Source organism: Triticum aestivum, chromosome 4A (genome assembly GCF_018294505.1).
Source record: "Triticum aestivum cultivar Chinese Spring chromosome 4A, IWGSC CS RefSeq v2.1, whole genome shotgun sequence".
Lineage (NCBI taxonomy): Eukaryota > Viridiplantae > Streptophyta > Magnoliopsida > Poales > Poaceae > Triticum > Triticum aestivum.
In genome coordinates this window covers 147,730,648-147,746,790 of record NC_057803.1, presented here as the reverse complement: position 1 = coordinate 147,746,790, position 16,143 = coordinate 147,730,648, and positions in this window count along the sequence as shown.

Below are 16,143 nucleotides of genomic sequence, written 5' to 3'. Positions count from 1 at the left end.
ATAATCCACAAACTTCATCCACATCTATTAGATGTTCATCAGGATGTTTTGTTCCATCTCCTAAAAAGGATTAGCTAGCAGTTTTTCTACCATACCCAAAGGAATTTCAAAGCAAGCATTTTCATTTTCAGTAGGTTCAGTAGGTTGAGGAGCAACTCTTTGCTCTACCTGTCGGGGTGAAGATACCCCGAACAAGCCCCTTAGAGGATTACTTTCCATAGTAACAAGTGACGGTAAATTTCAGCACACTGTATAATTTTTCCTTACCAAATTTCACCTACCAAAGGCGCTTCACTCCCTGGCAATGGCGCTAGAAAAGAGTCTTGATGACCCACAAGTATAGGGGATCTATCGTAGTCCTTTCGATATGTAAGAGTGTCGAACCCAACAAGGAGCAGAAGGAAATGATAAGCGGTTTCCAGCAAGGTATTCTCTGCAAGTACTAAAATAAGTGGTAACAGATAGTTTTGTGATAAGATAATTGTAACGAGCAACAAGTAATGAAAGTAAATAAGGTGCAGCAAGGTGGCCCAATCCTTTTTGTAGCAAAGGACAAGCCAGGACAAACTCTTATATGGTGTAAAGCTCTCCCGAGGACACATGGGGATATCGTCAAGCTAGTTTTCATCACGCTCATATGATTCGCGTTCGGTACTTTGATAATTTGGTATGTGGGTGGACCAGTGCTTGGGTGCTGCCCTTACTTGGACAAACATCCCACTTATGATTAACCTCTATTGCAAGCATCCGCAAATACAACAAAAGTATTAAGGTAAACCTAACCATAGCATGAAACATATGGATCCAATTCAGCCCCTTACGAAGCAACACATAAACTAGGGTTTAAGCTTCTGTCACTCTAGCAACCCATCATCTACTTATTACTTCCCAATGCCTTCCTCTAGACCCAAACAATGGTGAAGTGTCATGTAGTCGACGTTCACATAACACCACTAGAGGAGAGACAATATACATCTCATCAAAATATCGAACGAATACCAAATTCACATGACTACTAATAGCAAGACTTCTCCCATGTCCTCAGGAACAAAAGTAACTACTCACAAAGCATAAACATGTTCATAATCAGAGGGGTATTAATGTGCATATAGGATCTGAACATATGGTCTTCCACCAATTAAACCAACTAGTATCAACTACAAGGAGTAATTAACACTACTAGCAACCTACTAGCACCAATCCCGGACTTGGAGACAAGAATTGGATACAAGAGATGAACTAGGGTTTTGAGATGAGATGGTGCTGATGAAGATGTTGATGGAGATTGCCCTCTCCTGATGAGAGGAGCGTTGGTGATGACGATGGGGATGATTTCCCCCTCCGGGAGGGAAGTTTCCCCGGTAGAACAGCCCCGCCAGAAGCCTAGATTGGCTCCGCCTCGTGGCGGTGGAGTTTTGTCCGAGAAGATGGCTTATGAATTTTTTCCCATCGAAAGAGTCCATATAGCAGAAGATGGTCACCGGAGGGCCACCAGGGGGCCCACGAGGTAGGGGCGCGCCCAGGGGGGTAGGGCGCGCCCCCACCCTCGTGGGCAGGGTGTGGCCCCCCTGGTGAAGTTCTTGCGCTCAATGTTTTTTTATATATTTGGAAAACATCATCCGTGAAGTTTTTGGACTTTTGGAGCTGTGCAGAATAGGCCTCTAATATTTGCTCCTTTTCCAGCTAGAATCCCAGCTGCCGGCATTCTCCCTCTTTATGTAAACCTTGTAAAATAAGAGAGAATAGGCATAAGTATTGTGACATAATGTGTAATAACAGCCCATAATGCAATAAATATCGATATAAAAGCATGATGCAAAATGGACGTATCACTATGCATCGGCATGTCATAAAAGAACAATTCATGCACACCAACTTGTAGCGCCCTAGATGCAATTCTATACCAATCACGTGATGAATTCATGATTGGGGCACAACTGCATTTCGAGCGCATAGCAAGGTGGGTATCATTACAACATACCATGTACTGAGTAGATGAGAATACCAGATAAAGGCTTACACTCGCCACAAGCTACAACATGAATACATGAATACATCGATACATAGCAATCATCATACAAAAGAGCAGGACCTGACTACGAATGTAATGAAACGAAAAAGAAGAATGACATCCACCCTGCTAATCCCAGGCTCCCGACTTAGAACCTATCCCTCGATCAAAGAATAAGAAGCAAAAGAAGAACTCCAAATAGATCAATTATCGCTCTCACGTCAGATCATGACATTACCTATACCTGCACCTGTTGTTGCAGTAAGCTGTGAGCCACGAGGACTCAGCAATCCCAATACCATGGGTATCAAGACTAGCAAAGCTTAATGGGTATGGAATGGATAAGTGGTGAGGTTGCAGCAAGCACTACGCATTTGTATGGTGGCTAACTTACGAGTACAAGAATAAGAGGAGAAACTATGCATAACGGTCGCAACTAGTAATGATCAATAAGTGATCCTGAACTACTTACAAGTCAAACATAACCCCACCATGTTCTCTTCATGAACTTCCTCAAAAATAGGCGGTCACGGTTACACACGCGATTGGTGCATTTTATTTCGAATCTGGTGTCAAGTTCTCTACAATCGGATATTATAAATTTCCAATCTGCCACATAATCGTGGGCACGGCTTTCGATAAGATTTAACCCTGCAAGGGTGTCCCAACTTAGTCCATCACAAACTCTCATGATCCGCGAAGGTAAAATCTCCATCTAGGGACAACCCGAGTGTTCTCGGAATCCCGGTGCACAAGCTCTTCGAAGAAAGGAAAACTATCCCAAGGAGATCTCCCTGTGAGTCAGATCCGTGTCCAGAGCCACACACTCTCTATCTACAGACTTATCTGATGACCCACAAGTATAGGGGATCTATCATAGTCCTTTCGATAAGTAAGAGTGTCAAACCCAATGAGGAGCAGAAGGAAATGTCAAGTGGTTTTCATCAAGGTATTCTCTACAAGCACTGAAATTATTGGTAACAGATAGTTTTGTGATAAGATAGATCGTAACGGTTAACAAGTAAATAAAGTAACTAAGGTGCACCAAGGTGGCCCAATCCTTTTTGTAGTAAAGGACAAGATTGGACAAACTCTTATATAAAGCAAAGCGCTCCCGAGGACACATGGGAATTGTTGTCAAGCTAGTTTTCATCATGCTCATATGATTTGCATTCGTTGCTTTAATAATTTGATATGTGGGTAGACTGGTGCTTGGGTGTTACCCTTCCTTGGACAAGCCTCCCACTTATGATTAACCCCTCTCGCAAGCATCCGCAACTACGAAAGAAGAATTAAGGTAAACCTAACCATAGCATGAAACATATGGATCCAAATCACCCCCTTATGAAGCAACACATAAACTAGGGTTTAAGCTTTGTCACTCTAGCAACCCATCATCTACTTATTACTTACCAATGCCTTCCCCTAGGCCCAAATAATGGTGAAGTGTCATGTAGTCGACGTTCACATAACACCACTAGAGGAGAGACAACATACATCTCATCAAAATATCGAAAGAATACCAAATTCACATGATTACTTATAACAGGACTTCTCCCATGTCCTCAGGAACAAACTTAACTACTCACAAAGAATATTCATAATCATAATCAGAGGAGTACTAATTATCATTAAGGATTTGAAAATATAATCTTCCACCGGATAAACCAACTAGCATCAACTACAAGGAGTAATCAACACTACTAGCAAACCACAGGTACCAATCTGAGGTTTTGGGACCAAGATCGAATACAAGAGATGAACTAGGGTTTGAGAGGAGATAGTGATGGTGAAGATGTTGATGGATATTGACCCCCTCTTGATGAGAGGATCGATGGTGATGACGATGGCGATGAATTCCCCCTCCCGGAGGGATGTTTCCCCGACAGAACAACTCCGCCGGAGCCCTAGATTGGTTCTGCCTAGGTTCCGCCTCGAGACGGCGGCGCTTCATCCCGAAATCTTCCTTCTGATTTTTTCTAGGGTAAAAGACACCATATAGACAAATATGGGCACCGGAGGCCTGCCAGCGGGCCCACAAGGTCGGGGGTGCGCCCAGGGGGTTAGGGCGCGCCCTCCACCCTTTTGGCTGACTGATGTCCCCCCTCTGGTACTTTCTTCACCCAATATTTTTATATATTTCAAAAATAAGCTTCGTGAAGTTTTAGGACTTTTGGAGTTGCGCAGAATAGGTCTCTAATATTTGCTCCTTTTCCAGTCCAGAATTCCAGCTGCCAGCATTCTCCCTCTTCATGTAAACCTTATAAAATAAGAGAGAAAAGGCATACGTATTGTGATATAACATGTAATAACAGCTCATAATGAAATAAATATCAATATAAAAGCATGATGCAAAATGAACGTATCAACTCCCCCAAGCTTAGACCTCACTTGTCCTCAAGCGAAAGCCGATATCGATAAATATGTCCACATGTTTAAAGATAGAGGCGTCGATAAAATAAAATACGGACATGAGGGCATCATGGTCATCTTTAGAACAACAACATATATATTGTCATATAATCTCTTATGCTAAAGTAACAATTCATTCACAAAGTAAAGTATGAATCAGAAACTTCATTGAAAACTAACAAACTATGATCTCGGTCATTGAAGCAATTGAAATTTATCATAACATCGGAAAGAGTCAATTCAAGAGCTTTTTAGCAAGTCCAGATACTCAAATATCATATAATCTTTTACAATCGCTAACACTCACGCGATACTTATGGGTTCAAAGTTTCAATCAGACATAGAGGAAGATAGGGGCTTATAGTTTTGCCTCCCAACCTTTTACCTCAAGGGTAATGTCAACAATAATACTTTATGAAAACCTACATCTGAGTGGATATATATCCGGATCTCTCCAAGACATAGTTCTTGCCAAAGGAAAAAGTATAAAAAGGAAAGGCGATGATCACCATGACTCTTTTATAAGGGTAGAAGATAAAAGTAAAAGGTAGGCCCTTCGTAGAGGTTGTCATGCGCTTTTATGGTTGGATGCACAAAATCTTAATGCAAAAGAACGTCACTTTATATTGCCGCTTGTGATAACGACCTTTATTATGTAGTCTGTCACTTTTATTTCTTCCATATCACAAGTTCGTATAAAGCTTATTTTCTTCACACTAATAGATCATACATATTTAGAGAGAAATTTTTATTGCTTGCACCGATGACAACTTACTTGAAGGATCTAACTCAATCCATAGGTAGGTATGGTGGACTCTCATGGCAAAACTGGGTTTAGGGATGTTTGGAAGCACAAGTAGTATCTCTACTTGGTGCAAAGAATTTGGCTAGCATGAGAGGGAAAGGCAAGCTCAACATGTTGGATGATCCATGACAATATAACTTCTATTCGGATATAAGAAAGCATAACCCATTATGTTGTCTTCCTTATCCAACATCAACTTTTTAGTATGTCATATTTTAATGAGTGCTCACAATTACAAAAGATGTCCAAGATAGTATATTTATATGTGAAACCTCTCTTTCTTTATTACTTCCTATTAATTGCAACACTGACCAAAACTATGTTTATCAACTCTCAACAACTTTTATTCATCATACTCTTTATTTGTGAAGTCATTACTCTCCATAAGATCAATATATGATCTTTTTATTTCTTTTATTTAATTCCCTCAAGATCATAGCAAGAAAGCAAAGCCCTTAACTCAAAACTACTTTTTATTATATATACCTCCAGGACTCGATTACATAGAGGGAACATAAAGCAAAACTCAAAGCTAGATCATACTAAAACTTTTATTCTACTAAGAAAAACGATAAAGATAAAGGTGCAATGGTGATACTATATTGGGGCACTCCCCCAAGCTTGGTAGTTGCCAAGGGAAGTGCCCATACCCATGTATTTAGATCTCTTTCTTCGGGGATGGTGATGTGATATTCTTGGCGATGATGCCCCTTAGGATACGATTCTCTTCCTCGAGCTTATTAATTTGCTGCTTAAGATCCATTACTTCCTTGCGAAGTTTACCCATGAAGGCTAGAGCTCCATCCACCCATGGATGGTTCCTTGCTGCGGGAGAACAAAAAACACTCTTTTCATATTTTCATAAGAGAGAAATATAGCATTGGGAGGAATAATCGAGTTTGGTATTGCTAGCTTTGAAGTTCCTCCAGCACGAATCTGGTTTGAAGGAGAGAGGTAACTTCTTGATCCTCATCCATAGCATCCACTCTTTTCAAGTCAGCCTCCATCTCTTCCTCCGTTGCTGGCCCAAAGTGGTTAGCATCACTGTATGCTCTTGGGCCTGGTGCCGGGTGAGATACCCGACTCTCCCCAACCGACTATTGCGAAGACATCTTGCTCCAAAAAAATCTGGTGCAGGAACAACTTAAAACGAAAACAGAGGATTTTGTTGTGGTATTCTGGTCAAAACCTTTGGGAGATTATATAATGAATTTTTACCGACCATAAGAAGTATCGTGCAAGAAAACGGAGTCTGGAGGGCACACGAGGTGGCCACAAGGATGGGGGGTGCGCCCTGGGGTAGGGCGCGCCCTCCACCCTTGTGGTGGCCTCGTGTCTCTTTCGGACTACTTCTCATTTTCTTAATTTTTTAAATATTCCAAAACAGAGAAAATTTATCATTGGAAACGTTTTGGAGTTGGTTTAGTTACCGTACCACATACCTATTCCATTTCGGAGTCTGAAACGTTCTGGAAAGTGTCCCTTATGTACTCCTCCGGTGTTACGGTATTAATTATATTGGTCTCAATATTTATGGGAGTACCTGAGATATAATGTTTGATTCTTTGACCGTTTACCACCTTTGAATTTTTGCCTTCGGCATTGTTGATTTTTATGGCACCGGAACGATAGACCTCCTCGATAATGTAAGGACCTTCCCATTTAGAGAGAAGCTTTCCTGCAAAAAATCTTAAACGAGAGTTGTATAGCAAAACATGATCCACCTACATTAAACTCATGCTTTTTTATCCTTTTATCATGCCATCTTTTAACTTTTTCTTTAAACAACTTGGCATTCTCATAGGCTTGGGTTCTCCATTCATCAAGCGAGCTAATATCAAATAACCTCTTTTCACCGGCAAGTTTGAAATCATAATTGAGCTCTTTAATAGCCCAATATGCCTTATGTTCTAATTCAAGAGGTAAGTGACATGCTTTTCCATAAACCTTTTTATACGGAGACATACCCATAGGATTCTTATAAGCAGTTCTATAAGCCCATAATGCATCATCAAGTTTCTTAGACCAATTCTTTCTAGATCTATTAACAGTCTTTTGCAAAATTAATTTAAGCTCTCTATTACTCAATTCTACTTGACCACTAGACTAAGGATGATAAGGGGATGCAATTCTATGATTAACATCATATTTAGCAAGCATTTTACGAAAAGCACCATGAATAAAATGTGAACCACCACCAGTCATTAAATATCTAGGGACTCCAAACCTCGGAAAAATAACTTCTTTAAGCATCTTAATAGAAGTGTTATGATCAGCACTACTAGTTGAAATAGCTTCTACCCACTTAGTAACATAATCAATAGCAACTAAAATATGTGTATACCCATTAGAGGTAGGAAAAGGTCCAATATAATCAAAGCCCCAAACATCAAATGGTTCAATAACAAGTGAATAGTTCATAGGCATTTCCTGACGTCTACTATTACCAATTCTCTGGCATTCATCACAAGACAAGACAAACTTACGAGCATCTTTAAAGAGAGTGGACCAATAGAAATCGGATTGCAATACCTTATGTGCAGTTCTATCTCCAACGTGGTGTCCTTCGTAAGACTTGGAGTGACACTTGCGTAGGATCTGTTCATGTTCATGCTTAGGTACACAACGTCTGATAACACCATCTACTCCTTCATTATAAAGGTGTGGGTCATCCCAAAAGTAATGCCTTAAATCATATAAAAACCTTTTCTTTTGCTGGTATGTGAAACTAGGTGGTATAAATTTAGCAACAATATAATCCGCATAATCAGCATACCATGGAGTATTACGAGAAGCATTTATGACATTTAATTGTTCATCAGAAAAGCTATCATCAATAGGCAGTGGGTCATCAAGAACATTCTCTAACCTAGACAAGTTGTCTGCAACGGGGTTATCAGCTCCCTTCCTATCAATAATATGCAAATCAAATTCTTGTACCAAGAGAACCTATCTAATAAGTCTAGGTTTAGCATCTTTCTTTTCCATAAGATATTTAATAGCAGCGTGATCGGTGTGAATAGTTACTTCGGAATCAACAATATAAGGTCTGAACTTATCACGTGCAAATACAACTGCTAAAAATTCCTTTTCAGTAGTAGCATAATTTCTCTAGGCACTGTCTAGAGTTTTACTAGCATACTGGATAACATTTAATTTCTTATCAACTCTCTGTCCTAGAACAGCACCAACAGCATAATCACTAGCATCACACATAATTTCAAAGGGTAAATTCCAATCAGGTGGCTGAACAATAGGTGCAGATATCAAGGTTTTCTTAAGTATTGCAAATGCTTCTACACAGTCATCGTCAAAAACAAAAGGAACATCTTTTTGCAAGAGATTAGTGAGGGGCCTAGAAATTTTAGAGAAGTCTTTAATAAACCTCCTATAGAAACCAGCATGACCAAGGATACTTATTATACCTTTGATATCTTTAGGACACTGCATCTTTTCAATAGCATCTACTTTAGCCTTATCAACTTCAATACCTCTTTCGAAAACTTTATGCCCCAAGACAATACCTTCATTAACCATAAGGTGGCACTTCGCCCAATTCAAAAAAGACTAGTTTCTTCACATCTCTGCAAAACTCGGTCAAGGTTGCTTAAGCAATCATCAAAAGAAGTTCCATAAACGGAGAAATCATCCATGAAAACCTCAACAATCTTTTCACAAAAGTCAGAGAATATAGCAGTCATACATCTTTGAAAGGTAGCAAGTGCATTGCATAAACCAAGAGGAATACGTCTATAAGCAAAGGTACCGAAAGGGCAAGTAAAAGTGGTATTCTCTTGATCATCTTTTGACACAGGTATTTGAGAGAAACTGGAATAACCATCTAGAAAGCAAAAATGTGTATGTTAGGGTAATCTTTCTAGCATTTGATCAATGAAAGGTAGAGGGTAATGATCTTTTCTAGTAGCTTTATTTAATTTTTGAAAATCAATTACCATTCTATAACCTGTAACAATTCTTTGTGGAATCAATTCATTCTTATCATTAGGAACAACAGTAATACCTTCCTTCTTAGGGACACAATGAACAGGACTTAACCATTGACTATCAGCAATAGGATAAATTATACCTGCCTCAAAAGCTTTAGTATTTCATTTCTTACCACTTCATTCATCTTAGGATTTAATCGTCATTGGTGATCAACAACTGGTTTATCGTCTTTCTCCAATTTAATTTTGTGCTGACATAGAGTGGGACTAATGCCCTTAAGATCATCAAGAGTATATCCAATAGCGGCATAGTGCTTCTCCAGAGTTTTCAATAATTTCTTTTCTTCATGCTCTGAATGGTTAGCACTAATAATAACATGATATATCTTCTTTTCATCAAGTTAAGCATATTTTAGAGTATCAGGTAGTGGTTTAAGCTCAAACACGGGATCACCCTTGGGTGGAGGAGGATCCCCAAGGATTTCAATAGGCAAATTGTGTTTCAAAATAGGTCCTTGATTAAAGAATACCTCATCTATTTCCCTTCTTTCATTCATAAACATATCATTTTCATGGTCTAGCAAATATTGTTCTAAAGGATCAGCATGAGGCACAACAATAGAAGCAAGACCAATAATTTCATCCTTACTAGGCAATTCTTTATCATGGGGTTGTCTACGAAATTTAGAGAAAATAAAATCATGAGACATATCCCCTAAACCAACAGTAACGATATCTTTCTCGCAGTCTATCTTAGCATTAACAATATTCAAGAAAGGTCTACCAGATATAATGGGACAAAAATTATCTTGTGGGGAACCATGAACAAGAAAATTAGTAGGATATTTGATCTTCCCACACAAGACTTCAACATCTCTAACAATCCCAACTAGTGATATAGTATCTCTATTAGCAAGCTTAATAGTAACATCAATATCTTCTATCTCAGCAGGTGCAATATCATTCATAATTTCTTTATATAAGGTATAAAGAATTGCACTCACACTAGCACCCACATCACATAAGCCATGATAACAATGATCTCCTATTTTAACAGAAACAACAGGCATACCAACAACATGTCTATGTTTATCTTTCATATCAGGCTTAGCAATTCTAGCAGCTTCATCACAGAAATAAATAACATGCCCATCGATGTTATGGACCAAGAGATCTTTAACCATAGCAATACTAGGTTCAACTTTAATTTGCTCAGAGGGTGTAGGTGTTTTAGTGTAACTCTTATGAACCACAACTGAAGCTGTAGCATGATCCTTTATTCTAACAGGGAAAGGTGGTTTCTCAATATAAGAAGTAAGAACAATAGGATCAACATTATAAATAATAGTTTCTTCTTCAACTTTAATAGATTCAACTACTTTAACTTCAATGGGAGGATGATATTTAAACCACTTCTCCTTGGGAGATCAAAATGAGTAGCAAAAGATTCACAAAAGGAAGCTACTATCTCATTGTCAAGTCCATATTTAGTGCTAAAATCATGATAAGCATTGGTATCCATAAAAGATTTAACACAATCAAACTTAAGGTTTATACCTAACTCTTTACCTTCGCCAAGTTCCCAATCTTCAGAGTTGCGTTTAATTCTTTCCAATAAATCTCATTCGAATTCAATATGTTTCTTCATATAGGAACCAATACAAGAAGTATCGAGTATGGATCGATCATTATGAGAAAGCCGAGCATAAATTTTTTGAATAATATTTTCTCTTGAGAGCTCATGATTGGGGCATGAATATAACATTGACTTAAGCCTCCCCCAAGCTTGAGCGATACTTTCTCCTTCACGAGGCCAAAAATTATATATATAATTCCGATCACGATGAACCAGATGCATAGGATAAAACTTCTGATGAAATTCCAATTTCAATCGGTTGTAGTTCCATGATCCAATATCATCCAATAGCCTATACCATGTCAATGCCTTTCCCTTCAAATATAAAGGGAATACCTTCTTCTTGACAACATCCTCGGGCATACCTGCAAGATTAAATAATCCACAAACTTCATCCACATATATTAGGTGCATATCAGGATGTAGTGTTCCATCGCCTGCATAAGGATTAGCTAGCAGTTTCTCTATCATACCCGAAGGAATTATATAATAAATATTTTCAGTAGGTGCAGTAGGTTGAGGGGAAACTAATTGTGGTTCCGGTCGAGGTGAAGATACCCCGAACAAACCCCTCAAAGGATTATTTTCCATAGTAACAAATGATAGTAAATTTCAGCACAGTATATAATTGTTTCCTTACCAAATTCCACTTACCAAAGGCGCATCACTCCCCGGCAACGGCGCAAGAAAAGAGTCCTAATGACCCACAAGTATAGGGGATCTATCGTAGTCCTTCCGATAAGTAAGAGTGTCAAACCGAACAAGGAGTGGAAGGAAAATGGCAAGTGGTTTTCAGCAAGGTATTCTCTGCAAGCACTAAAATTATCGGTAACAGATAGTTTTGTGATATGATAAATCATAACGGATAACAAGTAAATAAAGTAACTAAGGTGCAGCAAGGTGGACCAATCCTTTTTGTATTAAAGGACAAATCTGGACAAACTCTTATATAAAGCAAAGCGCTCCCGAGGACACATGGGAATTGTTGTCAAGCTAGTTTTCATCATGCTCACATGATTCGCGTTCGTTACTTTGATAATTTGATATGTGGGTGGACCGGTGCTTTGGTGCTGCCCTTCCTTGGACAAGCCTCCCACTTATGATTAACCCCTCTCGCAAGCATCCGCAACTACGAAAGAAGAATTAAGGTAAACCTAACAGAGCATGAAACATATGGATCCAAATCAACCCCTTACGAAGCAACGCATAAACTAGGGTTTAAGCTTCTGTCACTCTAGCAACCCATCATCTACTTATTACTTCCCAATGCCTTCCCCTAGGCCCAAATAATGGTGAAGTGTCATGTAGTCGAAGTTTACATAACACCACTAGAGGAGAGACACCATACATCTCATCAAAATATCGAAAGAATACCAAATTCACATGATTACTTATAACAAGACTTCTCCCATGTCCTCAGGAACAAACGTAACTACTCACAAAGCATATTAATAATCATAATCAGAGGAGTATTAATTATCATTAAGGGTATGAAAATATAATCTTCCACTGAATAAACCAACTAGCATCAACTACAAGGAGTAATCAACACTACTAGCAACCCATAGGTACCAATCTAAGGTTTTGGGACCAAGATCGAATACAAGAGATGAACTAGGGTTTGAGAGGAGATGATGCTGTTGAAGATGTTGATGAAGATTGACCCCCTCTCAATGAGAGGATCGATGGTGACGAATTCCCCCTCCCGGAGGGATGTTTCCCCGGCAGAACAGCTTCGTTAGAGCCCTATATTGGTTCTGCCCAGGTTTTGCCTCGAGACGGTGGTGCTTCGTCCCAAAAGTTTCCTTCTGTTTTTTCCAGGCTAAAAGACGCCATATAGCCAAATATGGGCACCGAAGGCCTGCCAGCGGGCCCATAAGGTCGAGGGGCGCGCCCTCCACCCTTCTGGCTGACTGGTGGCCCCCCTCTGGTACTTTCTTCGCCCAATATTTTTTATATATTCCAAAAATAAGCTCCATGAAGTTTCAGGACTTTTGGAGTTGTGCGGAATAGGTCTCTAATATTTGCTCCTTTTCCAGTCCAGAATTCCAGCTGCCGACATTCTCCATCTTCATGTAAACCTTATAAAATAAGAGAGAAAAGGCATAAGTATTGTGATATAACATGTAATAACAGCCCATAATGCAATACATATCAATATAAAAGCATGATGCAAAATGGACGTATCATCATCCTTCTATGCTAAGTGGATGATAGAAATACCTCGAGTTGCCTCGAGGCGGCACCGCCGACTGCTAGGTAGGTGGGCCAACACTCATGTCGAGCACTGGCCCGAGGTTGTTGATTAAGAATCCTCGGGTACCGGTAAGTCCATATGCAAGTTTTAGTTGTTATTAGGCAAATGGTAAAACCAATATTGGATCTCCTTAGGAAAGCTTTACTTTAGGCGAAGAATCAAGGGGGCCCATAAACCCCGATCGTGTTAGGAATGCAAAATCAAGGAACATAACACCGGTTTGACGAAAACTAAGGCGACAAGACTGGAATGAAACACCAAGCAAAAGGCCAAGCCTTCCACCCTTTACCAAGTGTATAGATGCATTAATTAAATAAGAGATATTGTGACATCCCATGATATCCATGTCCCAACATGGAACAACCTGCACTACACCTGCAACTAGCAACACTATAAGAGGGGCTGAGCAAAGTGGTAACATAGCCAAACAATGGTTTGCTAGGAGGGTGAAAAGGTTAGAGGCTTATCATGGCAATTTGGGAGGCTTGACAAACAAATGGTAGGTAGTGTGACATAGCGATAGCATCGAGACAACTAGCAAGCAAAGATAGTAGTGATATCCAGGGTAACGGTCATCTTGCCTGAAATCCCACTCGGAAGAAGACCGAGTCCATGAAGTAGACGAACAGACATAGTCAAACGAATCCTCACAACCGCAACATTACCAGAACTATCAAGAAGAGGTAACATCGAAAAGAAGCAAACAACATGGTAAACACACAAGCATAAGCATGGCATGATGCACAAACAAGTATGATGCATGTCCGGTTTAAATAGGCATGGCATGGTAAAGTGCAACAAACAATACTACAAATTAAGTGGAGCTCAATATGCAATGAGTTTCATATTGACAAAACACCACATCCAATTATTTAGTTCTAGACAATAATATTAAATGTTAATTAACATGGCAAGAGGTGAAGCATAGGTAAACAACACATTTAGGCAATTTAAATGAGGTCGGAAACAAAAAACAACAATTTCGGAAAATCCCCATATGCATATTTCAAAGTCGGTTCTTGTAACATCCCAAATTTTCAATTTGGAATGTTATACATTAGATCATCATTGCATAACATATTTTATTTGCTTTTGGTTTGATCCTAGAAATTGTACGCAACTCAAGGACCCTCGGAGAGAGTTGGGAATTCGTTATTTTCATATTTGAGTTTTCTCAAATTTTGAAAGTAGGATCATTTGATTTTAATTATTTTATCTTCAATAATTTCTATTATAAAAATATGAGAGAGGGAATAAAATGACTTTCCCAAAATATAGAAATATTGAGGATTTAATAAAAAAAATCAAATAAGATTTTATTTTGGATTTATTGCTATTTTATTTGAATTTAGGAAAAATGCACGCTTTTCAAAAATTGCATTTAGGCCTCAAATAAATGTTCATCCTGTTCGGCTTGATTTTAGAAGTTGGGGAAAATTTATTTTGGGATTTTTGGAGTCCATTTAGTATTTCTTTTATTTGTTTTTCCGCGTGTAATTATTTATAAAGACGCGTAACCGACTTAGGGCCGGTTTCGGCCAGGATTCTTCGGGCCGGCCTTTATAAGGTGTCGCCCCGAGCCCGTTAAGCCCCAAGCCGCCTGCTGCCATGCCGCGCCGCCCCGCGCCGCCGCACGCTGCCCTGCCACCGCGCCGCCGCCGCCCCACGCCGCCCCGCGCCACCGCACGCCGGAGCCGACGCCGCCGGTTTTCCCCTAGAATACCGTTCGGTTTTCTGTTGGTTTTCGTTCGGTTTTTTTAATCATTTTTTAGATCGGTTTATTTTCTGATTTAGTTATTTAGCGAGTGTTCGCTCATTCGTTCGTTTTAACAGACGCGTTCATCGTTTAGTTCCAGATAACGAATGTTCGTTCGTTATTCTATTCGTCATTTTTCCTTTTCTCGGATTTTCCGCGATTATTTCTGATCGCGATTTCTGATCCGATTTTCGTTCTAGTATAACTTTTCACTCGTTTATCAGAATCACGCGATTCAAGTGCCTGGAGTTTCGTCTCGAAACCCTCTTTCCGTTTAACCAACTCAAATGGGTTTTTGCTTCTGTAAAATTTGACCTAAATCCAGAATAGTAAACGAGGTTTGTTTCTTTCGCCGTTTGACTCTCGTTGCTTCGTTCGATTTGATTCTTTTTGCAAACTGGAGTTCTTAAGTTGAACTTTCTGGTTAGATCTCTTATTTGAGTTTTACCCATGCATTACATGAGTACTTATTGTATGCTTGTTTGTTTGCGATAGAGTACCCGGAGTGCGCCGCTTGCTACTTTGAATCGCTAGGTTACGCGGATCATCAGCAAGGCAAGTAACACTTTGATCATACCTCTTTATTACCCAGTTTTATTGCATTAGATCAATCCTCAAACATTGCATTATTAGGATCTAATTAAATTGTGGGTTTTGGAAAGTAGATGATGTAGTACCTATTTCCTCTTTTATTATCAAACCTTTGGGAGTTACTTCTACCTTTGCTTATATTCGCCATGCTATGCTAGTAGACATGGATTGGGTGAGTGTATCCATGACAGATGTGAGATTGATAAATTAATGGTTTATTTAAGGTGGCAACTTAAATACACATCTGAGCGGATTGAGGCACCTGGGTATTCCAGCGATTGCCTGTTTTTCTTTATGGACCACCACCCAGGCTCAAAGGGATCATGAGATTATTCATGCTAGAAACTTCCGTGTGCAGCCACAAGCTATTATGGGCTCTAGCATAGTTGACTAAGTTGTGCGAACTCTTACAGTGGTAGACTAGCAGATGTAGGGGATGTAGATTGGTATGGTCTACCCGTTCGTAAGGTGCTAGCGCTTCTGAAAGACTATGTCTAGGTCATCTGTTTCTCAAACATTATGTAGTGCGAGAATCCCAACGGAGGAGATCGAGTCTTGTGGGGAAAAGTGCGCAAACCTCTGCAGAGTGTATAAAGTAATCATGGTTAGCCGTGTCCCCAGTTATGGACAAATTGAGTATCTAGTACTTGGATTATCATGTGAATCTCATCATGTTACTTTAATTAATATTGTTGGGTTTTAATGTTGATGCTTAATTGGGATTGAGA